Source organism: Trichosurus vulpecula, chromosome 4, assembly GCF_011100635.1.
Source record: "Trichosurus vulpecula isolate mTriVul1 chromosome 4, mTriVul1.pri, whole genome shotgun sequence".
In the NCBI taxonomy this organism is placed as follows: domain Eukaryota; kingdom Metazoa; phylum Chordata; class Mammalia; order Diprotodontia; family Phalangeridae; genus Trichosurus; species Trichosurus vulpecula.
This window is the reverse complement of record NC_050576.1, coordinates 68,029,098-68,053,765: the sequence shown is the minus strand read 5'-3', so window position 1 is coordinate 68,053,765 and position 24,668 is coordinate 68,029,098. Positions and strand designations below refer to the sequence as shown.

The following is a 24,668-nucleotide window of genomic DNA, read 5'->3' as shown; positions in this document are numbered from 1 at the left end:
TAAGGCACTAGCAGCTACAAGAACCTGGAAGGGCCTTATGAAGGAGTTAGTGTTGGAGCTGAAGAAGAAGTAATGAGTGTGGAGAAAAAGGATGAGTTTTGTTCTGGACATGTTGAGTTGGAGATGTCTCTGGGAGCTTTCAGTTTGAAATAATCAATAGGCAGTTGATAATGTGTAACTAGATGGAGCTCAGGAAAGAGATTAAGGAAAGCTGAATATATACATTTGGGATTCATCTGCACAGAGATGGTAAGTATACCCCATGTGAGCTGATGGTGTTACCAACAGAGAGATCAAGTTAGAGAAGAAAGGTTCAGGGCCTAAGAGGTTGATGATAACTGCATATATGTAATGAATGCAGTGATGGATTTTGAGACTTATTTAAATCCTGGCTCTGTCCTTTACTATTTTATATGACTCATATGGACAAATCATTTCACCTTCCTGGGCCTCCGTTTTTTTCATCAATATAATGAGGGTGGCTGGACTGGATGACCTCTAAGGTCACTTCCAACTGTACAATACAGGTAGGTGGCACACTGAAGACAGCCCGAGAGTCAAGAAGACCCAACTTCAAATCCTGCCTCATATAGTTACTAGTTATGTGATTGTGAGAAAGTCACTTAATTTTTGCCTGCCTCAATTTCCTTGTAATAGCATCTACGTCACAGGGGTGTTATGAGGATAAAATGAGGTATTTGTGAAGCACTTAGCATAGCAGCTGGCATATAGTAAGCACTTAATAAATGTTTGTTCCCTTCCCTTCTCCCCTTGTTCTCATGATTAAAGTATCCAAGTTCACCTCCAGAAGTGGTTTTCCAAACTACAAGGAGGGAGGCTTTTCTTTTGTTGCTGTTCAGTCATTTTTCTGTCATGTCCAACTCTTTGTGACCCCATTTGGGGTTTTCTTGGCAAAGACACTGGGGTGGTTTGCCATTTCCTTCTCCAGCTCATTTTACAGATGAGGAAACTGAGGCAAACAGGGTTAAGTGACTTGCCCAGGGTCACACAGCTAGGACGTGTTTGAGGCCACATTTGAACTCAGGAAAATGAGTCTTCCTGATTTCAGGCCCAAGTACTATATCCACTATACCACCTGGCTGCCCCAAGGCGTTTCTATTTAGAGTAAATCACACTTAAATTGGACACTTTGGGAATAGGATTGCCAAAATCAAAAGTCAAGGGGGGAAAAGGCATAGCACATCATATCATTAAGTAACAATAGGACTGTATGATAAAATGCCAAATACGAGCTAGCTAGCTGACAACCTGTTACTTAGGGGAAAAAGCCAAGCAACTCGGCCAGGAGAGGTGGTCTATGTACCCATTCATTGTTTAATAACAACCCAGAGATAGAGAGAGGAAAGGGGAAAGGAAGAAGGAGGAAATGGAGGGGAAGAGGGAGAGAAGATGAATGAGAGAAAGAGGAAAGGAATGCTATGCTCTAAAGTCAATGTTTCCCACTCTAAACTATACTAGCAAAATACCTAAATTTTCTACTAGGAGAAGGCACTTCCCTGCCTTCTTCTCTCTTCTGACATTGCCAACACTCTGGTCTAGGACCTCATCTCCTCAGGCCTGGACTACTACAAAAGCCTTTAGTCATTCTTCCTGACTCAAATCTTTCCAGACTCCAATCCATCCTGCACTCAGATGACAAACCAATTGATCTAAAGTACAGGTCAGACCATGTTGTGCCCCACCCCACCCCCAATAAATTCCAGTGTCTCCCTATTACCTCCAAAGTCAACTACAAAATCCTCTGACTTTTAAGCCCTTCATCAACCAGCCCCTTCTTACCTTTCCAGTTCTCCTTTCCACATACTGTGGCCTGGCAACGTGGGGCCTCCTCACTTTTCTCACATGATATACCATCTCCAACTCCTGGCACTTGATTCATTAACTGTCCTCCACACTTAGGGTGCTCTCCCTCCTCATCTCTACCTTCTGGCTTCTCTGACTTCCTTCAAGTCTCAGCTAAATCCCACTTTCTACAAAAACAGCCTTTCCCAGTTCTCTTTATTCCTAGCAACTGCCCTCCGAAATCCTCTACAATTTAATCTGTAAATATCTTGATTGTATCTGTTTGCCCATTGTCTCTCTAATTAGACTGTAAGTGCCTGGAAACTGGGAATGACTAACTTTTTGCCTTTCTTTGTATCCTCACAGTGTTTAGCATGGTGCCTGACACAGAGTAAGTGCTTAATAAATGCTTGTTGGCTTAACTTGACAAGGGACTGGAACCATGAGCCAGGGGAGAAAGAAAGAGCCAGGCATAAGATAGAATGCGGCGATGACTAGGAGTCAGTTTTAATTTTGTAGAGCAAAACTAGAAATTTCTGGTAGAAAAACCTGCCAACCAACGGGCCTGTTCTTAGTAAACACTTCTCTATCTGATGGAAGTATCAGGTGGAAGGCAACTTTACATAAGAAACCTTTTTGTTTGTAACCATTGCTTTTGGTTGACCTTGGGAAAATCCTCGAGTTCTATATATATTGAGTATGACTGGGAGCCAGGTATGTATTTAGACTACATACGGGTCCCTTACGTAGCATAAGTTCCTCCCAATTTTTATCTAAGCCCTAGGAGGTTAATTTGCATCTTTTCAAGGCCCACTCCCAAAACAGGATGCTTAAAAAACACTAGGTAGGGGTCTGAGACAGAAAAAAAGTGACTGTGGGCAGATCAACCTTAAGTGGATGTAATATCCCTATAGTTAAAAAGTCAAAGTTTGGAATATTGGTGGCATGGTGCCATGTGAAGCCCTTGTGGGGGGGGGGAATTATGATCTACTTCAAGCATCTTGACAAAGGTATCATATGGTGGCAATAGAGTATTATTTGTAGCTCTATCTTATGATCTTTTCTTTCTGGGATCTCTACAATCTGATTAACTTTGGGAGTCTCAAAACCAGGAGCTAACAACATCCAAGTTGTTGAAATTGCCTCCAAAGGCTGACATCACACGGGAAGACAACCAGATGGTGAAGAGCCTCAAAATCATGCCACATGAGGAACTGAAGGGACTGAGGATATTTAATATGGAAAGAGAAGACGCTGGGAGAACATGAGATCACAGGTAAGGAGATGAAAGAGGCTGTGGACGTTATCAAGTCAAATTTCTTCCTCTTAAAATAAGAAAACTGAGGTCTTATTCCCCTCTAATGAGGGAAAGATCACATATTTTAAGTGACAAAACTTGGATCTGAACCCCAAGCTCCAATTCCAAATCTAGTGGCTATTTTTATACTACCCTACAATGACTCCTATGAATGGCTGTTATAGGAAGGATCATGTCTTGTTCTATCTGGCTTCAAAGGACAGAATTATGGGCAACAGGTAAAATCTGAAAAACTTAGACTTAATATATGGAAAAATTCCTATCAATCAAGAAATATGCCCAAGTGAAATAGACTGCCTCAAAATTGGCAGCTTGCTCCTCGGGAGAGGGCTACAAGTAATGCTCGATGACCACCTGTCAGCTGTATTACGGCAGAGGTTATTGTTCAGGTATGGACTGGATGGCTTCTGAAGTCCCTTACAAGTCAGATTCTGTTCGGAAAATGCTTTTTAAAAATACCTAATAAGTAATAACAACCAAAAAAAGACAAGCATATAAGCATTCCCTATCGCAATGCTTTCATATGATGACAAAAAAATCCAGGTGACTAAACTGCAAACTTGCAAATGTCACAATGATATAAACTTTAAGTCATTACAAGAGACTTTTTATTTTGCTAAGTGTTTCCACTTTTAAAATTTTAAACCACTGTTGAGTAATCCATGGCCCTAATGCCACCCACGGAGGCTACCATGAAACAGGTCCCTTTCCACTATGGTATTCAACATTAACTTTTATTCTCCTCTTCTCAGGCTCAGTCTCATTTCCGCCCTTTACTGAGAAAACTGAAGCAATAAAACATAAATTCCCTTATCTCCCCTATTATACACCTGGAGATTTTTCTGTTATCATCTTCTATCCTCTCCCCTAGCCCTCTGGTCTCAAAGAATCAATTTGCCCTCCTCCTTCCCAAACCTAAATCCTCTGCCTATGCCCTTGATTATAGCTACTCTAAGGTCAATACTCTCCTTCTCTACTAGCTTCTTCTCTTCTGCCAGGAAACATTTTCAAATCTCTCCTCTCTCCCTCTCTCTCTCCCCTTGCTCTCCCCCTTATTCTTACTACCCCTTCCGCCTTTAACTACTACCTTTCCTTCCCTCCACCCCTCCATTGCTTAATTTCTAGAAGAATAATGTATTCACCCCTGAAATCTGACTTCTTTTTCTATTATTCTCCTAAAACTGCACAATCCTAGGTCATCAAGGACCTCCTTAATGTTCATTTCAATGGCTCCTTGCAAGTCTTCAACCCTAACCTTTCTGTGGCACTGACTATCCTCTGTCCAGTGAACACTAGCTTCTCTCCTGGCTTCTATAACACTGCCCGTTCTCAGTGTTCTTCCTATTCTCCGAATCATTCTCTCTCAGTTTCCTTCCTAGGTTTCTTTCACTCCTCTAACTGTGGGTATTCCCATATAGACTTGTCTTCGGCCCTCTTTTTTTTCTCCCTCTACATCCTCCTTTGAAATCTCACTCTCACTCTCACAGCTTCAATAATCACCACTCAGCAACCGATGGTAAAATGTGTGTCCCTTTTCCAGTCCACAACCTCATGCTCCAGGTCCAGTATTTTATTTCCAATTGCCTACTCAACACTCATACCTCAATGTCCTATTGGTAATTCAAACTCAACATGTCTAAAGCTGAATTCATCATCTTACCCCAAAACTTTTCTCCACCTAACTTTCCTATTTCTGTTGATGGTGCCACCATTCTTCTCATCACCCAGGCTCAAAACCTAGGGTTCTCCTTCCATTGTTCTCTCTCCCTAACCCCCCTTAACAGCCATTAACGTCCTATCTATTTTTACCTCCCTTCCCTCTATTCGTATTGACCATTCTTGTTCAAAACTGGCCTCCCTGTATTACAGTCTTTTCTTGTTCCAACCCATCCTTTAAACAGGTACCAAAGCAGCCTTCCTAATGCACACATCTAAGGGAGAACATTCCAAGCATAAGAGTCTACTTCTGAAAAGAAAGGCACATGGGTAGAAGACAGAAATATCATGTACAGGAAACATCAAAAAGGCCAGAGTGGAAAGACTGGATCTTTAACCCCTTAAGGTCTGGCCCAACGTTTTGCAGATAAGAAAGACTGAAGATCTTTAGGGGCTACAAAAGAAATAAAGAAAGAAAGAAAGAAAGGAGAGAAAGAAAGAAAGAAAAAAAGAAGGAAAGGAAGTTAGAAAGAAACAAAGAAAAACAAAGAAACAAACAGAAAGGAAGAAATGTCTCTTTATACAAATAAATAGATAAACAAACAAATAAATAAAAACATCTTAGCCTGGCATCCAAGTCATTTGGCTCCAACCTACCTTTCTAGTTTTATTCCATTCTCTTCTTTACCTACTCTACATTTTAGTCAAACTAGACTACTGCTTCTAATCTTTAATGTCTTCTCTCTCTTTCAAAAATTTATACGTTTGTCCCTACAGATTCCTGGAATCAATTAATTAACAAACATTTAAATGCCTACATTCCAGATCTTAGGGATGTAAATGCAAAAGTGAAAATGTTCCTGCCCTCAAGGAGCTCAAAGTCAACTGATGAGGGGCTGACCTAGGGTAACAACCATGTGAACAGAGAAAAAAAATGGATGGGAGAAAGATTATGGACATAGATTCAACAAGACTTGGTAATTGATTAAATATGTAAGGTAACAGAAAATGAAGACTTAAGAATGACTCCAGGATACTGAAATAATAATGGTACCCTTTATAAAGACATTAGGTTGGGTGCAGAGGCAAAGACAATGAGTTCTGTTTTAGACATGCTAAGTTTCAAATGCTTATGGTACATCCAAGTGGAGCTTTCCAGCAGAAAGTAGGAGATACAGAGCTGGAATTCCCCTTCTTTACCATGTATTTAATTACTTTTTATTTAATTTTATTTAAATTTTTTATTTTTTATTTTAATTTAATTCACTTATTTGTATATGTGTTCACTGTATAGTTATGCTGTATATATTTTTCTTTACAATTGTCACTCCACCTTAGTATGTAAGCTCCTTGTGCTTAGGGATTGTTTCCTTCTTTGTACTTGTATCTCCAGTACTTACTATGTGCCTGGTACACAGTAACTACTTAATAAATACTTGATTAATAGTGGAGGATTCTAGATGCCAGAGGAATTTGTATTTGATGCAAAAAGCAATAGGGAGTCACTGGAATGACTGTCACTGTCACACTGACAGCGAGAGTCACTGGAGGTTCTTAACTTCAGTGTGACATTGCCAGACCTATACCTTATGTATATGGAGTATGGATTGGAGAGAGAACAACTGTGAGAAAGGTAGACGAACTGGAAGTCTATGGCAATAGTCCAGGCAAGGGGTGATGAGGGCCTAAACTAATATGGTGGCCATGTAACAAAAGAGAAGGGGAATTACATAAGAGGTTGAATGGAGAAAAGTTCATGGACATGAGAGATGTTGTAGAGGTAAAATTACTAAGACCTGGTAGCTGAATGCACATGTGGTGTAAGGGAGTATATAAAGTACCCCAAAGTTATGAACCTGGGTCATGTCTACATGTAAATGACAGAAGCAGAAATGACTATGAGATAGATGTCCCAACATTACAGAAAAAATAAAAAACAAATGTGAAGTTTAACCTCACAGGTCTGGTATGGTGGGTCACCAGAAAGAGAAAAGCAAATTATAACACTTTCCAGTCAACAGCTACTATGCATGGACCTTCTCTATAGCCTCTATTTCTGGGCCCCAATGTTTTCAGCCCTGACCTGGGCCATCATTGCAGACTGCCAAGATACTTTTGACTCTTGATTCCACCCGAATAACCAGTGCATAATTTCAATATATCCTGTTGCATAATTTCACTTAATCCCGCTGTATAAATTTATTTATGTTTAGTCAATAATTCGATGCCTACATAACAGACACCTGCTCAAGTCTTTAACAAGGAACCATTGCTCAAGGCCACAGTGATCTCTCCTTGTTTTTCAATTCCTATTACACATAAACTATTATACTTTTAGCCACTTTTTTCCACGCACGTCAGTTCTGCCACCTTAACTCAATTACAAACTATTTTAAAGATAGAGATCAAATCTTATAGTTCTTGTTTTTTCCATAGGAAATAACATAGCATGGCACATTTCAAGTATTCAAAACCATAAAGGATTAGAGATCAAAGGGACCTTAGAAACCATCTACGACCTCCTCAATTTTACAAATAAGGAAACTGAGATTCAAAGAGGCAAAGCTACTATGGACACCAAATTACTATCTAAGGTTACACAGTTAGTTTATGGCAAAGAAGAAACTAGAAGCCACCTCCCCTGGTTCCCAAGCCAAAATTCTTCTTTCCACTATGCCACAGTAAGTACAAGTTGAATGATGTGCTCCTAAGTTATATCCATAGTTACAGATGTTTCCATCTCAGAACTCTGTTTTTTAAAAACAGCTTTATTTTGGGAAGAAAAGAATTTGGAACTCAAAAAAAAAATTTTTAAGAATGTTAAAAAGAAAAAAAAACTTGAAAAAATTAGTTTTATGTACTTTTACTTACTCTTATTTCAGTCTCTCTGCCATACATAATCTTTTTAACATGTACTATCCTTCCCTCCATTATTACTAATGGGATATAGCCCACTTATGTAACTTATACAATGAATGGATTCATAATGCACATTCAACTCAATACAAACATTATTATGCACCTCTTCTACGAAATTCAAACATTTATTAAGCAGCTACCCCCAGGAATAAATTAAATTGTCCAAGGTGCTAAGGGAGCAAGATGAAACAGTCCCTGTTAGCCTTTTTGGGTTTGAACTTCTTCATTTTGCCAAGTGTTCCCTTCTAAGTATGTTCACAAACAGCACAATTCTATTTCTTTCCTTACCTATTCAGTGTATGCAGGGGTGCCATTCATATTTGAGCAACTTCTCTGACACTAGTGCCATTACACTATTTTTTCATTCATTTTACAAATATTTATTCAGATTCTATTTTATATAAAAGACTGGGATGTCAGCATCATTAGGGAGAGGAAAAAGCAGAAACATATAGTATGGATTCAGCATACACACACACACACACACACACACATACAAGAAAACTTTACAACCCAGTTAGACAAAGCACAAACACATAAAATCTTTAAGTAATAATGCAAGACAGTACAGGATTTACAATCAAATTAGTAATTCAGAGAATAACAAATGACAGATTTCTAGGAGACAGGAAATTAAATGGTTCTGTTTTGAAGAACTTCATGGCAAAGACAAGCCTTGGAGAAAAATAAATAAAGAATGGGAGAGAAAGCATTTAGGGTAAGAGGAACAGTTATCAGTTAAATGAGCAGAGGCAATAATAGACTGGCCTCTTCTAGGGACATCCAAGAGACTGGCCTAAAGTGGGATAAAATCTTCATCCAGAGAAAGAACTGTGAAGTTTGAATGCAGATTGAGGCACACTTCATGCTCGCCTTTTTTCTTCTCTTTTGTTTTTGTTTTTGGGTTTTTTTTTTTTGGTTCTGTCTCTTCTTTCTCATGATTCACCCCATTGGTCATAATTCTTTTCCACAACTTGACTAGTGTATAAATTAATTCAATGCGAAGTTATACATGGTAGTTATATGAGATTCCATGCCGTCTTGGGGAGGGAGGGGAGAAAATCTGGATCTCAAAATTATGTAGAACCGTGTGTTGTAAACTAAAAATAAAAAAAAAATTAATAAAAAAAATACTAATAAAAAAAAATTGGGAAACAGTGGAAAAGGAAGAATGAGGTCAAATTGTAGAAGACCTTCAAATGCCAGTCCAAAGAGTTTGGATTTGAATCTAAAGGCAATGGGGAACCACTGATGGTTTCTAAGCAGAGACATGACAAGATGATTTTCAGAAAAAAGTCACAGCTCATGCTATCCGAAGAATTTTTTTCCCTAATCTAAATTTACTGAAATAATGTTTCCAACTCCTTCAGTATGTTCCACCAATCAGGAATCTTCCCCCTTCACAGTGTAACTTTGTGTTTTCTATATATCTCATTTTTAATTCCTGCTAGGCTATGCTAGAAGATGCCTGAAAAATATTCAATCAACTAATATTTATTAAGGGCTGACATTTATATATAGTAAATACTGTATCTGAGTATAAGTACAGAAATTAAGAATACTGTAAATTAGTATTAAGCAACGGTGAATACTCAACAGTTCTCCTTTTCAAATAGTATGAATAATACTCTCTGTTGATTAATTCGACTGTTTCACTTTTCATTAATTTCATTAATAACAGTTTGCTAAGCCATCTTAAAAAAATAATTTTATAAACTATGAAATCTTCAAACCTTAAAGCACTTTTCATCTTCCAAAGTTTCATCAGTGTGTACTCACTTCTGAAGCTGAGATTTATGCCTCTGGCTCTTTCATTTCTTCATTTTTTTGATTGAAAACTTTGTCCTAGTCCACTTCCCCTTACATTCTATTCTGGTATTTAATTACTCTTAGTCAGGAAGCACTTTTTTATCTCTAACTAAACCCTCTTGCTGCAATCTAAACCAATTTCCTCTTCTGTGGACATGAATTGGTCAGCATACTCCTTGTAATAATTCTCAAATTTATGAAAAGTTAAGTCAATTACTATTCTAATACTATTCTAAATTAATGCACCCCCAAATCTTAACCTGTATCTATCAGTCAATAAGCCTCTATTAAGTACTTAGCATGTGCCAGGCACAGTGCTAAGGGCTGGGGATACCAAAGAAGGCAATTGAATGATCCCCTAATCTCAAGGAGCTTACATTCTGATGAGGGTGACAGCATGTAAACAATCATTTACATATAAAATATAACTGTAAGTGAAAGGCAGAATAGGGTTTCATTGTTTGTCTCAGAATTTTATCTACTTCCTTCCTATCTCCATCAAGATAATAAAACTGGGCACAACACCTAAATAAGGACCTAACTAAAGTTAAGTAAAGCTAAAGGAATATTTCTGAGCTCTTACATGGCATTCTTGTTCATTAATAGCAGTATTACATTAACATAAAAAACAGTTTGGTTTAGTGACCAGAGAGCTGGTCTGGGAATCAAGAAAACGTTGTTCAATTCTAACCTCAGACACATACTAACTGTGTAACCTTGGGCAAGTCATTAACTTGCCAGGATCCCAAGTAACTTTCTAAGAAAATATGATACAGAATAATAGCTTTATTTGCATTTAGAGTTACCTACAAATTCTAACAAAACAAAAAAAAAGAATTTACATTAGCATCTTATTATTCATTTAGTTATTCTCAAGATAATCCAAAAAACTCTATTATGTTTTATGGGCCTCTCAAAAAATGAATAAAAAAGCACTATATGCCAAGTATTATACTGAGTGCTGCAGATACAAATATAAAAGCAAAAAGTCCCTTGTCCTCAAGGAGTTTCAATTCTAATAAGGAAGTACAACACACATAGGAGAGTGGTAGCTAGAGAAAGGTATTTAAGTTACAGGGACGGTGAACAGAGCTATGAAAAGGAAATCAGCTAACACAGCATTTCCAGCATTGATTTGATTATTGGTTCAGAACTGGAAAGAAGCAAGGAGAATAAGCTGACTGAGACAACAGTGAAGTATGGAACTAAGTCAAGTATGTCAGGCCCCACATGAAAAAAATGGGATACCAACAAGGGAGAAGAGAATGCCAGATAGCAGGACTTCTGGTACCCATATATACATTGGTCATGCCTGTTCTCTGCACACCACAAGGAAGTTCTATGAGGAAAATTAACCCTCAAATCTAAATTTCTCATCGCCTTCAGGAAAGAGTTTAAATCTTATTTACTTAAGAAAATAAGTTGCTAATAGAAAATAAATAAGGAAATATTTTATAATACAGTTATGTAACAATATTGAAAGAATAATGAGACTAAGTAAGGTTTTCTGATCTAGTTTAAAATGTCATATAAGCCAATTTCGAGGATGTACCAGATTTAGACTTCAACACATCTGAATGCCATAAGGGGCAAATAAAGGCAATGAAAAGTAAAGGTAAATCCTTTTTGACTATAAATGAAGCATTTTACACCAAGTAAGGCATCAGAGGTTTTGAACAAATCAATTACATAAAAAGGCCCACAAGATCAATGAACTTGACCAAGAACACAGACTGCTTCAGCATCAATGACCCTAACTATTCATTTGCATAAGAACCCAACAAGAATCTTGCAAATACAGTGGGCTGGTTACAAAAAAGTAAAGGTAAAGTCCCTCACCAAGGGAACTGAGCTCTAAACCAGGGATGAATGTCACGCAGGAAAGGCTATAGCTCTCACTTCCTTGGGCGGTGACAAACCTCAGAGCCCTCAAAGCCCAATCCTAGTGTAAGTATCTCACCCTTTCTGAAATAGACTTTCAGCTAAAAAAGAACACTGTAAAGACCTCAACAGAAGGAGTACAGTTGAGCCAAAAGCTAAAGGTAGAGACAGCAGCTGTCCGTCAATGACAGTGCCAAGGGAGTTCAGTGGTTCAACCTGTCCAACAGAGACACAGTGCCTTGTCTTCCTGCTAAGCCTCGCTACAGCACCATCCTGACAGCCGAGCAATGTTGCTTGGCCGAAACCTGAAAAGATAGCCTGAGCCCTGCAAGAAATCTGACTAGCTGAGCCACCATATTGGGTGAGGGGCAAGTTCAGACTAACACATTCATCAACAACATCCTACACAACAGTGAACTTTATAAGGATACTTCAAAAAAAGAAAAGACACTGAAGCCAGAGCTGTAATTTACCCTGGCCAAATGTGCTCCCTACACATGTGTATCACTCCCACTCTCTACCCTCTGGACCCTTGAGAAAGAGTACCTAATAGGGGAGGGGGGAGAAGAAGAAATGTTTTCTAACTACTGTTCTTGCTGTGCCATTTGAATAAATGTCTTTTCTTTAAATAAAAATTAGAGGAAGCGAATGCTGAAGATGTGAATATTGTATGCACTTTCACATGAGGTCAGTGTACTGTTTTCCTTAATGGTTTTACTTTGTTACAAAAGCTCTCTCACAGAGGAGGGGTAATCTGTAAACATTAAAAAAAAAATTCAAAGAACTAATTGAATCCACTAGCTGACTGCTAGTAAGAAGTACCCTAATGGAACTCATGAGCCACAACATTAGGAGTAGTCACCCATCCAGTTCTCCCTAGAACCCCAAGCAGTAGTTGTTCCCTGGGTACTCCACCAGCCAATGCAAGTTGGGAAGCTCCAAGTCAAATCCAGCCTCAAATGTTTACTAGTTGTGTGGCCCTAAGCAAGTCATTTAACCTCTGTTTGCCTCAGGTTCCTTAACTATAAAATGGAATTTAAAATACCACCTACTTCATGGGTTGCTGTGAGGATCAAATGAGAGAACATTTGTAGAGCACATAACACAGTGACTGGAACATAGTTAGCATTTAATAAATGCTTATTCCTTTCCCCTACCCGTCTATTAATGATGACATTAAATGTAGAAAGGTTGATCTCTTCTATAAAAAGAAAAAAGATCGTACACAACATTAAGAAATAAAATAAACAATTTGCTGACTAGCGTATATAAAAAGAAACACACATAAACAGAGTAAGAACGCTAAGAGATAAGTTATACCTCAACAAAACAGGAAAGGCAGGAATAACAACAGTATCAGAAAAAGCAAACGTCATACTAAAACTAAGAGAACAAATAAGAAAACTACACAATGATAAAATTACATTAAACAATGAAAACCTAAAGACTCAAATATTTCAAATGTCCCTAATAACAGCAAAGTACAGAAATAAAAAAAAAATTACAGAAATGAAAAATAATAGAAACACAATACTTCACTATCAGAACACACCCATCAAGTAGGAAAAAAAATTAGATCTAAAAAATACAATGAAAAACTAAAATAGACATGTAAGAGAAGTTAACTGTAGATCAAAAGAACACACTCCTTTCAAATGCCCAACACAAACTGATCATATATAAAAATCTGAGTTCTGAAATCTATAGGAAATTGATATAAATATATAATACTGATAGCTTTTCCCCGATAAAGAAGTGTTTAAAGGGCAGTTCTCAATGAAGAAATGCAAATTATCAACAATAATATGAAAAATGCTTCAAATTACTAATAAAAGCATATTTAAAACAACTCTAAGATAACAGCTCTGATCCCTGCCAGATTAGCAAAAATCACTGGAAATAGTTGATGTGGAAGAGAGCTAGGAAGACAGGAACACTAATGGATTATTGGTATAGGTGTGAATTGGTCCAACTACTCTACATATATGGGTCTTTTTGCTCTCTCTTTGATTTCTTTGGGTGTAGTCCCAAGTAGTATTAATAAACTGGTTCAAAGAGTATGCCAACCAGTGACTTTGGGGGCATGATTCCAAAATGCTTTCCATAATGGCTACACCAACTCACAGATCTACCAACCGTATATTATTAATGTCCCTATTCTCCAGCTCCTCCAACAGTTGTCATTTTCCTTTTTTGTCAATTTTGCCAATCTGAGAGGTGTAAGAACCTGAGAGTTGCTTTAATTTGCATTTCACTTAACACTGGTGATTTGGAGCATTTCTCACAAGGCTATTAATAGCCTGGATTTCTTCATTAAACTACCTATTCATATATCTTGACCATTAATCAACTGGGGCATAGTGCTTATTCTTACAAATTTAAATAAATTCTTTATACATCTTACAAATGACATCCTTAGGTGAGAAACTTGCTACAAATTTTATTCCCCAATTATCTCATTTCAGCCCAACTATTCTGGAAAAAAAAAAAGGAGATTATGAGTAAAAAGTTAATAATTACTGATACCCTTTAACTCGGTAATTCCACTACTGGGCAAATGACCCCCAAGACAACCAGTGACAGAAAGGTCTCATATATACCAAAACATATAAAAGCATTTCTGTAACAGCAAAAAATGGGCACAAAGCACGTGCTCATCTATTGAAGAATTAACAAATTATAATATATAAATGTTAAAGAATATTATTGCAGAGTAAGGAATAACAAATATGAAAACTTCGAGAAGCATGGAAAAATTATATGAACAGAAAAAGGGAAAAGAAAGAAAAACTAGAAGAAATATATACGTGACTACAACAATGTAAATGAAGACAACCCTAAAACATAACAAAACGCAGGTGAAATGCAATGATCAATTCTGGTTCCAAAGGCATGGTGTTGGAATGCATTTTCTCTTGGTAGAACAGTCAAAACATACAACATTTATTGATTAAGTTTGACATCTTGTGTGGGTGTGGTTTGTGGTGCCCCAAAACAACTGGAATAGTAATATCAAAGAACATAGATCACCATAACAGATATAATAATAACAAAAAAAGTTTGAAATACTGCTAGAATTACTAAAATGTGACACAGAGACACAATGTGAGCACATGCTGTTGGAAAAATGGCACTGCTAGATTTGCTCAAAACAGGGTTACCACAAACCTTTGATTTGTAAAAAACACAATATCTGCAAAAGCCCAATAAAATGAAGTATGCCTGTATGTGTGTATATAAATTATGACATTATAAGCATACAATATCTATTCAAAAGTTATAGAATATTGTCAAAGCTGTACTTCCATTTCAGTTACAGAAATAAATTGTCCTATACTAGTAAGCAAAAAAGAGAAATGTATTAGGTTTCTACTTAAAGAACTCAAGAGAACAAAACTACTGAGTCAAAAGATGAGGGAAAAGCAACAGAGCAAATATAAACAAAAGGAGAAAATTAGAAATACAGCTACTTATTGAACGTTTTTAAATGGATGTCTTTCAAGCATCTCAGCCACAACCTACACAATACAGAAATCATTACCTGTCCCCCAGAAAACCAACCCTATTCCAAACTCACTAAATCTGTATTACAAGCTACTCTGTTTCTGTTAAGGAAATCAGCATCCGTCCAATCACGCAGGCTGGCAACTGCGGAGTCAACCTCAAACCTTCCTTCATCCTTATGCCACATAACCAATCAGTTGCCAAATCTTGTTGATTTTACACCTATGGCATCTCTCAAATCCTTCTCTTTCTCTCTACTATCACAACTACCACCCTAGATCAGGCCCTCCTCTCCTCTGGCTGGGCCTTTTGCAATACCTCCCTAATTGTTTTCACTCCTTCAAGCCTCCCCCTTCTCTGATCCACAATCCATGAAGCTGCCAAAGTTATTTTATTAAAACTAATGTCTAAACTCCAAAAGACCTGTGATGGAAAATGCTCTCCACATCCAGAAAAAGAATCACAGAGTCTGAATGCAAAGCGAAGCAGACTATTTGCTCTTTTCTGTTTTGTTTCTTCTTTCTCATGATTCATTCCATTGGTTATAATTCTTCTTTGCAACATGACTAATGTGAAAACACGTTTAATATGAATGTATATGCATGCCATCTTGGGGAGCAGAAGAAGGAAGAGGAGAAGGAGGGGGAGAAAATTTATAACTCAAAAGCTTATGGAACTGAATGTTGTAAACTAAAAAATAATTAATTAATTAATTGGAAAAAAAAAACTAATGTCTAACAAGTTCACTCTCCTGCTCAAGAAACTGCAGTGGCTCCCTATTATCTCTAGGCAAAACACAAACTCTTCAATTTAACATTTAAAAAAACCCTTTACAACCTGGCTCCAACCTTTCTCCTGCTTTATTATAATACATTATTCTCCCTTACACACTGCAAGCCAAAAAGGCCTTCTTGTTTCTCACACACAAACTGCCAATCTCCTCACCTCTGCACTGGTCTCAGTACCCCCTCACCTGTGCCTCTTAGAATCCCTAATGTCTTTCAAACTCATCTTCTACACAAAGCTTTTCCTCCTCCCCTCCTTGTTCCTTTCCCCAAGCAGCTATCTTCTCCCAGAACATACCCTTTATTTATTTTATGTGTTTTATATAGGAAAGGTAGCCTAGCATAGTGTATAGACAACTGTTTGGGAAACCCAGGTTCAATTGTTGTAACGCCAATTATGGCAGCACACCCAAGGACTACAGCTGTGAATAATTTTAAGGGTCTAATCACACAGTATAATGAATTCTCCATTTATTTAGAACTAAACATTATTCAATAAACTAAAGCATAACATTCATAGCAACATAACAACTTATTACTAAGGTGGCCACGTAGTCTTAAACAAAACATATCATTCAGTATATTTTATGGCAGTCCTCAGAATACTCACACAGCATATATCACTGCATCCCCCAAATACTCGTTTACATAAGCAGGGAGTCCCAGGCCAGGGTCCTCCCTAGCACTATATATCATCCTTAAGGAGTATCAGAAAATACAAACACTATCCACTCCTAGGTCACAGCAAGTTACAATCTCCTCAGTCAATACAGAGTGTCCAAGTAAAGTCTTCTTTCATCTTAACTTGAGGTTGACTTCCAAGTCCCATGGCTCTTCCTCAGTAGGCCGACTGCTCCCAGCTCTTCCCTGGGTTCACACACAGGCAGCTCTCCACTCCTGCTTCTTGTCTTAGCTCATGCGGACTGCTCCACTCCAAGCTCTTCCTGCTCCTGCCTGACAGCAGGCTCCAGGGGCTCCTGCCCACAGCTTCTGTTTCTGGGAAAACAAAGCTTGACAGGGCTACAACAATATTTACACACATTATCAGCACCACCATCTCAATTCACTTTAACAGCTCTTAAAAGGGACTTAAGCTAAGCCTCCTTCCCATGGGTAGGTCTCTACCTTTCAGCTCAATTCACTCATAAAGACCAACAGATAGAGCTTCTGTCTGAGAAATTAACACAAACCAACAGAGGGAGCGCTGTCATCTCGAACATTCTTTCTGTTAGGCCTCCTCATAGGCAAGTTCCCCCAGGAAAATCCCTCCCTCTGCCCACTCATGCTAGCTTCTCTCTCTCTCTCAGCTCTACTTCACTCCCACTTCCCGTTCTTTTTCCCATTTTTGGCAAACTCCTCCCACACTGGACTCCACGTGACTCAGGCTCCACGTGATCCAGAATGTATCACCACTATGAGTTGGGCCAGAACTCAAAGCAGGTCACATAGGCCTATTAATGGATGGGAAAGATCTTCCTATTCCATTAACATTACATTAAGCACTTAATTGTTACAGAAACTTAACTCCAAAAGAAAAAAAAAGCAAAAATTCACACTTTGCTTGCCATTACAATTGCTGCCTCTGATATGTATTGACTATGACCCTAAATTAGTCACTAAATCTTCCAGAAAACTCACCAGGACTATATAAATTACATTAAAAAATACTGACCTACATTGGTAGAGGAAGTTTTCTCATCTGAGAGTTCCCATTAAAAATTAAATCTGAGATCCTATCCCTATCCTCTATGATTTGTATACACTTATATATGAGCATCTCTCTCCCAGGAGAATAAATTCTGAGACTGCAGAGACTGTTTCATTTTTGTCTCTGTACTCCACAGCCTCCTAGCATGTCACCTAGCACATAGTCAGCACTTAAATATCTGTTGATGAAATGAAATGATAACTAAAACCAATAATTAATTTTAAAAACTGACCAACAAAATAAAAAGAAATTGTAGACTGACAATCAAAAAAGAGATAAAAGATCTAACACAAAAGTTTTCTTTTAATTGAGAATAATATTTTGAGCTACTTATATGTTAATAAATTTGATGACCATTTCCAAAAATATAAAATACTAAAACTGGAAAAAGTGGTAGAGGTGTCAAATATGCAGTTCACAACCCTACTGAGTGCAACCTGAACTAGATTAAAATGTAATTGGGAAATATGTAACAAAATAAATAAAAACACAACAGAACATACATAATGTTAATATGTGGTTTCCTAAATCAATATGCAGTCCACTGGCATCTTATGTATTGTTTAGTGGCTCCTGTTTCTATGTGAGATTGGCATCACTAGTCTAAAGCACAGAGCATCAACAAACCAACAACAGTGAAGAATTAGGAAAAGTTACCAAAGAATTACTCATCCTTCCCTTAACCTCCCTCCCTGCCTCCCAAAAGGCATCTGGGTCCAGTAGACAAACTAAAGAATTTCCAAAGGACAAATAATTCCTATAATTATATAAACAACTACAAAATACAGAAAAGCTTAGAACAGCATGGCACATTGGAAAGAGGAGTCAGGACAGACCTGGGCCAAAATATCACCACTGATATTTAACAGCTACGTGACCATGGGAAGTAACTCAGCTTTTTTGAACCTCAGTTTCCTCCCTTGTAAAATAAAGATAATACATGTACTATACCTACTTCAGAGTTGTTCTATTAGGTGAAATAACAAGTAACCCTTAAAGCCCTTTTTCAATGCCCTTTTCAAAGTCCTTTTCCATTATTTTTAGCCCCACACCAGACTGGGCCAATGGCAAAAAAGAAAATTACAGATTACTCTCAAGCAATAGACATGGCAAACTTAAATAAAACCTAACAAATATTTTTAATTATTCCTTTTGACCAAATAAGATGTATACTTGAAATACAAAGATAGTATAGCACAGTGGAAAAATAATAACCATAACATTAACAAAAAAAGGAGTTAAAAAAAATTTTTCAAAAGACAGCAAGAAAACACTTAATATAATACAACATATATTGATTAATTTTTTTAATTAGGTAAGGTGTTTCTTTGTTAACATTTTAGAAATACGTATTAAAAACCACAAATCATCATTAGACTTAACAGACATACACTTGAGTCATTCCCTTTACAGACAAGAATAAAACAAGGGTAACAATAGAAATGCTGTTAGTAACTATGACAGGAAAACTACTTTTATATACAAAAACACATATTTTTTGTAGATTTATGACTATATAATCAGAAACTCCAAGGACGTTAACCAAAAGTTGCTAGAGGTAAACAATGAGTTCCCAGCTAAGCATGGGACAAATTAAAAGTATCACTTATATTTTTATATACTAGTAACACGTAGCTAGAAAATACAATGGAAACAGATGTCAGTTGGTATACATAGAGACATATTTAATACTTGGCTACTCGAATAGCTTTGGATATAAATGAATTATTCAAGGAAAATTACAAAACTCTAACTTAAAAGAGAGAGATGCCATGGTCCTCGATGACAATACTCTCAAAGATAAAAATGTAATACTTAATATAAAACTCGAATGTCCTTGACAAAGTAGTATCTTCTTTGGCAGAATCTGTGGCTAAGAATATCAATAAATATGTTCCCAGAACAGGTTTACTATTTGTATCAATTATTTCTGTAAAGGCAATACCTGGGTTCTACTAAGTAAATGACCAAAACAGAAACAATTTATATAGGACTAAATAAAGACAAAAAATAATTATATGGAAAAACAGAAGGTCTAACAATCAAAGAAATACAAATTGAAACTTTAAGGAATCAGTATGCAGCTAACAACAAAAACAATTTTTAGAAATTTGGGTTAAATTGTAAAGCTGGTATACTTACTGAGTCACAGAAAATGTTTAGCTTGCTGGAGAGCAATCTGGCAATGCCTAATATATGAACGAAACTACTTTTAACCTTTGACCCAATCACTCCATTTTTGGAGAATATGCTCAAAGGAAAAAACCTAAAATCAAAATAATTTAATAAAGATGTCTGAAGAAGTACTATTTGGAATGGCATAAACTGGAAACAACCTAAATATCCCCAAACGGGGAAAAGGCTATACCAACTTCATGAGCCAGATGTAAAACATCAAGGCTATGCAATAAGCGCTTTAAAAATCAGCTATTCCAAATGACAAGAATGTAGGCCGCATGGATATATTTGGGGGGAGGGGGGAGATGGGACGGGACAACAGAATACAAAGGAGTATTCACATATTGTTGTAACAACAATCTGCTAGCATCTGCTGTAGGGGTGTAAGACCCACCAACAACCAGCACACAGAAAGCTGCCAACACAGGTTCTTTGACCCACTTTACTGAGGAAAGTAACTTTAAGGGGTTAACAATCTCAGTTTAATCAAACATACAAATATCATTCACAGTTCAGGGGGAAAAGATCAGCCCCCTGAACTTCAAGGCAAATACAAACAGAAATTACAAACATCAACAGAGAGACCTTGTCTGATTCAAAACACAATTCATAGTTACCAGAGAAACACCAATATCTGGGTTGTGAAGCTGGGGGGCAGTTTACAGCTTGCCCAGAGTCTCAACACTCCTTCCACGACTGTGCCCCAAAAGTTAAAAGCCAAGCTCTTCTCAATTATATCCTGTTCAGAGCCCTGAGGGCTCTGACCTCACCCAGGCTGGGTGTGGGAAAGTTCCCCATCCCAAGCAACACATCACATACAAATCAATGACTCCCAATTGTCTCAGTGCTGAGAAATACTCCAAGACAAAAAGATCCCACTTTATCTGCCCCATTCAAACAAAGGCCAGAATCATCAAAGGCACTTAAGAACAGCAAAAAGTCCCACCTTAATTACTATTACAATTGTCAACTACATAAATATGTTTACTTTAACAAAGGTGAAAAAAAAAGTTTGAAATGACAGTTTAATGGACAACTCTACCATTTTCAGTCTCCTTTGCTGGATCCTCATCTACCTCTCTTATTGTGGATGCACCTCAAGGCTTTGTCCTGGGTCCTCTTTTCTCTCTACATTCTCTATGATGGACTCAGCTACCATGGATTCAGTCATCTATACAGTCGTCTTTCTGCTGAGCTGACCAATTGCCTATTAGATACATCCACTGAACATCCACAGGCATGCATCTCAACCCCAACACATCTTACAAAATAGAACTCATTATCTTGCCCCAAATCTGGGTACTCTTCCTAGCTTTTCTGTTTCTATGAAAGAACTTCCATTCTTCCCAATACTCAGGACAGCATCCTCAAAGTCATCCACAACTCTTCCTTCTCTTTCAATCACCATACAGTCAATCATCTGTTGTCTCATCAATTCTATTTGCACATCTCTCATATCCTTCCCCTTTTTTCCACTCACCACCACCCTATTCAAGGCCTGGTCACCTCTTACCAATGTTATTACAACAGCCTCATAATTGATTTCCCTGCTTCAAAGTCTCTCCCCTCCCCAAACCAGCTTCCACAAAAGCTGCCAAAGTGCTGCTTCTTAAAACAAAAGTCTGACCATGTCACTCACCTACTCCACAAAACTCTACTTCAAAACTCAGCTCTATCTACTCCATAAGACCCGTGCAGATCACTGAGCTATGAATGACCACCCTTCCAAATCACTTTTTACTTTGAAAGATCTAACAACTTGTTTCAACAATTCAGCTAGCAGCTGCTATGGGGGTGAAAAACCAACACAAGCCCAACAGCAAGAAATGCTACAAGCCCAGGTTCTTTTGATCTGCTTTACTAGGGAAAGCAACACTAAGGGGTTAACAATCTTACTTTAATCCAGTATATAAATATCATTCACTTAGTTCAGGGGGAAAAGCCAGCACCCTGAACTTCAGAGCAAATACAAACAAATTACAAACATCAACAGACAGACCTTGTCTGATTCAAATGTCAATGCATAGCTACCAGAGTTTAACAAAGTCCGAACATCTGGGTTTACAAGCTGGAGGGCTCTTAACTTTGGGTGCCCAGAGTCTCCACATCAGCACACCACCAAGAGTTGGAGCTCTAAGCAAATAACTCTGTTCTCTCTTTTTATACAGTTTCGGATGTCATCAAATGTCATCTGAGCCACCAGAACTTAGGCTCCTACAATTGGCAACTCCCCTTAGGACTCTGAGGGCTTCACATCTACACAGGCTTAGCACCTAGTAGGTAGAGGTTTGGGCCTGGGGTTTAGCACGTAGTAAGACTCAATCAAAGACACTTAATCATTTTAAAACAGTAAGAAAGTCCCACCTTAATTGATATTACACACCTCTGATAAACTCAATGGAACAAACCACAGTTCCAGAGGACCCAAGATGTTACTCACCTCCAGATAGAGAGGTGATGGACTCAGAGTGCAAACTGAAACATGAGTGGGAGATAACACTTGTGAAGACTTCAGAGGAAGAATACAGGAATTATTTTCTTCTCTTATTCTTGAAATAAGTGGAGTTTGGAGGAATAGAATAGACTCAGGATTTAACCTTGTAGGGATTTGGTTACCTAATTTCTAGGAATCCAGGGCTTGGGGCAATAAGTGCCCTCCCTTCTCTCTCTCTCGGTGCTAGCACAAAGTTTTAACAAAATAAGGATATAATGGACAGCATATGAGTTGTTTGTTCCCTGCTCCAGGAAGGCACCCCCCCTCCCTTTTCCTCATTCCTCTCCTTTACCTTAGCCATATTACTACCACATCAGCAGCTAGTTGCTAAATAAGGAGATACGTTTGGATTGGCTGTGCCTGATTTCCTGGTTCTTCATCTAGCTTTTCGCACCTAGACTGTAAGCCCACCTCCCAGCCAATGGAGAGGAGCGACAGTGGTGGGCGGGAATTTCCTCACATTAGGATATATATTGGTGTCTTGCCTTTTGAAATTTGCCTCCTTCCCCTGGTCTGTCCTAGTGGAGGTGACACCCTTTCTCTTGAGAATTGAATAAATACTTTCTGTTCTTCCTCAAGACTCCTCTTTATTTTATGAATTTTTATATTATATTGGTAAGGGTCTTGTACCCCACACAAACATAACTTTGTTTTGGATATAACTAATATGGAAATTGGTTTTGCTTAAATATATGTATGTATATTTGTAACAAATTTTGTTATTCTTGCTTTCTCAATGGGTGGGGAGTTGTAGGGGGTAGGGAGGGAATCTGGAAGTGAAAATAAAATTTAATTTTTAAAAAATGCTCTATAGTCTGGCTTCCAACTTCATCATTCAACTAAAATTTCTCTCTCCAAAGTTATGAAGGATCTCCTAATTGCCAAATCTAATGGTCTTTTCTCTTCATTCTCTTCCACCTCTCTGTAGCCTCTGACACTAGAAATCACCTTCTTTTACTTAATACACTCTTCATGACACTACTTACTCTTAGTTCTCCTCCAACCTATCCGACTGCTCCTTCTCCGTCTCCTTTGCTGAATCCTTTTTCTACTCTCCCTCTATATTATTTCACTTGATCTCATCAGGTCCTCCGGACTCAATTATCATCTCTATGCTGATGATTCTCTAATCTATTCAGCCAGACATAACCTCTCTCCTGACATTCAGTATCACATCTCCAACCACTTACTGGACATCTAGAATTGGATATCTCGTAGACATATTAAATTCAACATGTTCGGGGCGGAGCCAAGATGGCGGCTGGTAAGCAGGGACTAGCATGAGCTGCGTACTGACTCCCTCCAAAAACCTATAAAAAATGGCTCTGAACCAATTCTAGAATGGCAGAACCCACAAAACAGCAGAAGGAAGCAGGGCTCCAGCCCAGGACAGCCTGGATGGTCTCTGGGTGAGGTCTATCCCACACGGAGCTGGGAGCTGAGAACGGAGTGGAGCAGAGCCCAGCCTGAGCAGCGTGGACCAACAAGACCAGCAACTGGGCAGAGCATGCCCTAGCGCCCTGAATCAGTGAGCTGCGGCAGTTACCAGACTTCTCAACCCATAAACACCAAAGACTGCTGAGGTTAGTGGGAAAAGCTGAGGGAGTGGAAGGAGTTCGAGGTTCGGCTTCCAGCCCCAGGGGCAGCAGAAGGTGGGGCAGCTACGGCTGTTGTTGCTTCCGGCTCCAGGCCCATCTGGTGGGAGGAATTAAGTGGCAGATCAGAGCAGGAGTGCACAGCCTGCTGAAGATCTAAGCCCAGTCCGGGTTGGGAGTTCTTGGGGAGGGAGCAGTGCTGGTGTGGCAGAGTTGGCACCTCCCCCCCAAACGTAGAACATAGAACTCTCTAGTCTACAAGCAGTCATACCCCACTGAAAAACTCAAAGGTCAAATTAGTTGGCTGGGAATATGGCCAGGCAGCGAAAACACACCGAGATTCAGTCTCAGACTTTGCATTCTTTCTTTGCTGACAAAGAAGACCAAAACATACAGCCTAAAGAAGTCAATAAAGTGCAAGAGCCTACACCAAAAGCCTCCAAGAAAAACATGAACTGGTGTAAGGCCATGGAAGAGCTCAAAAAGGATTTGGAAAAGCAAGTTAGAGAAGTAGAGGAAAAATTGGGAAGAGAAATGAGAAGGATGCGAGAAAACCATGAAAAACAAGTCAATGACTTGCTAAAGGAGATCCAAAAAAATACTAAAAAATAACACTGAAGAAAACAACACCTTAAAAAACAGACTAACTCAAATGGCAAAAGAGCTCCAAAAAGCCAATGAGGAGAAGAATGCCTTGAAAGGCAGAATTAGTCAAATGGAAAAGGAGGTCCAAAAAACCAATGAAGAAAATATTACCTTAAAAATTAGATTGGAGCAAATGGAAGCTAGTGACTTTATGAGAAATCAAGATATTATAAAACAGAACTAAATGAATGAAAAAATGGAAGACAATGGGAAATATCTCATTGGAAAAACCGCTGACCTGGAAAATAGATCCAGGAGAGATAATTTTAAAATTATTGGACTACCTGAAAGCCATGATCAAAAAAAGAGCCTAGATATCATCTTTCAAGAAATTATCAAGGAGAACTGCCCTGATATTCTAGAGCCACAGGGC

At 38.2% G+C, this 24,668-nt stretch overlaps 1 protein-coding gene across 2 annotated transcripts in view; it reads right to left on the bottom strand.

The window, feature by feature from the left end:
- Positions 1 to 24,668, bottom strand: part of RABGAP1L (RAB GTPase activating protein 1 like) — a 680,962-nt gene that overhangs the window by 643,153 nt on the left and 13,141 nt on the right. The window lies entirely within an intron of this gene.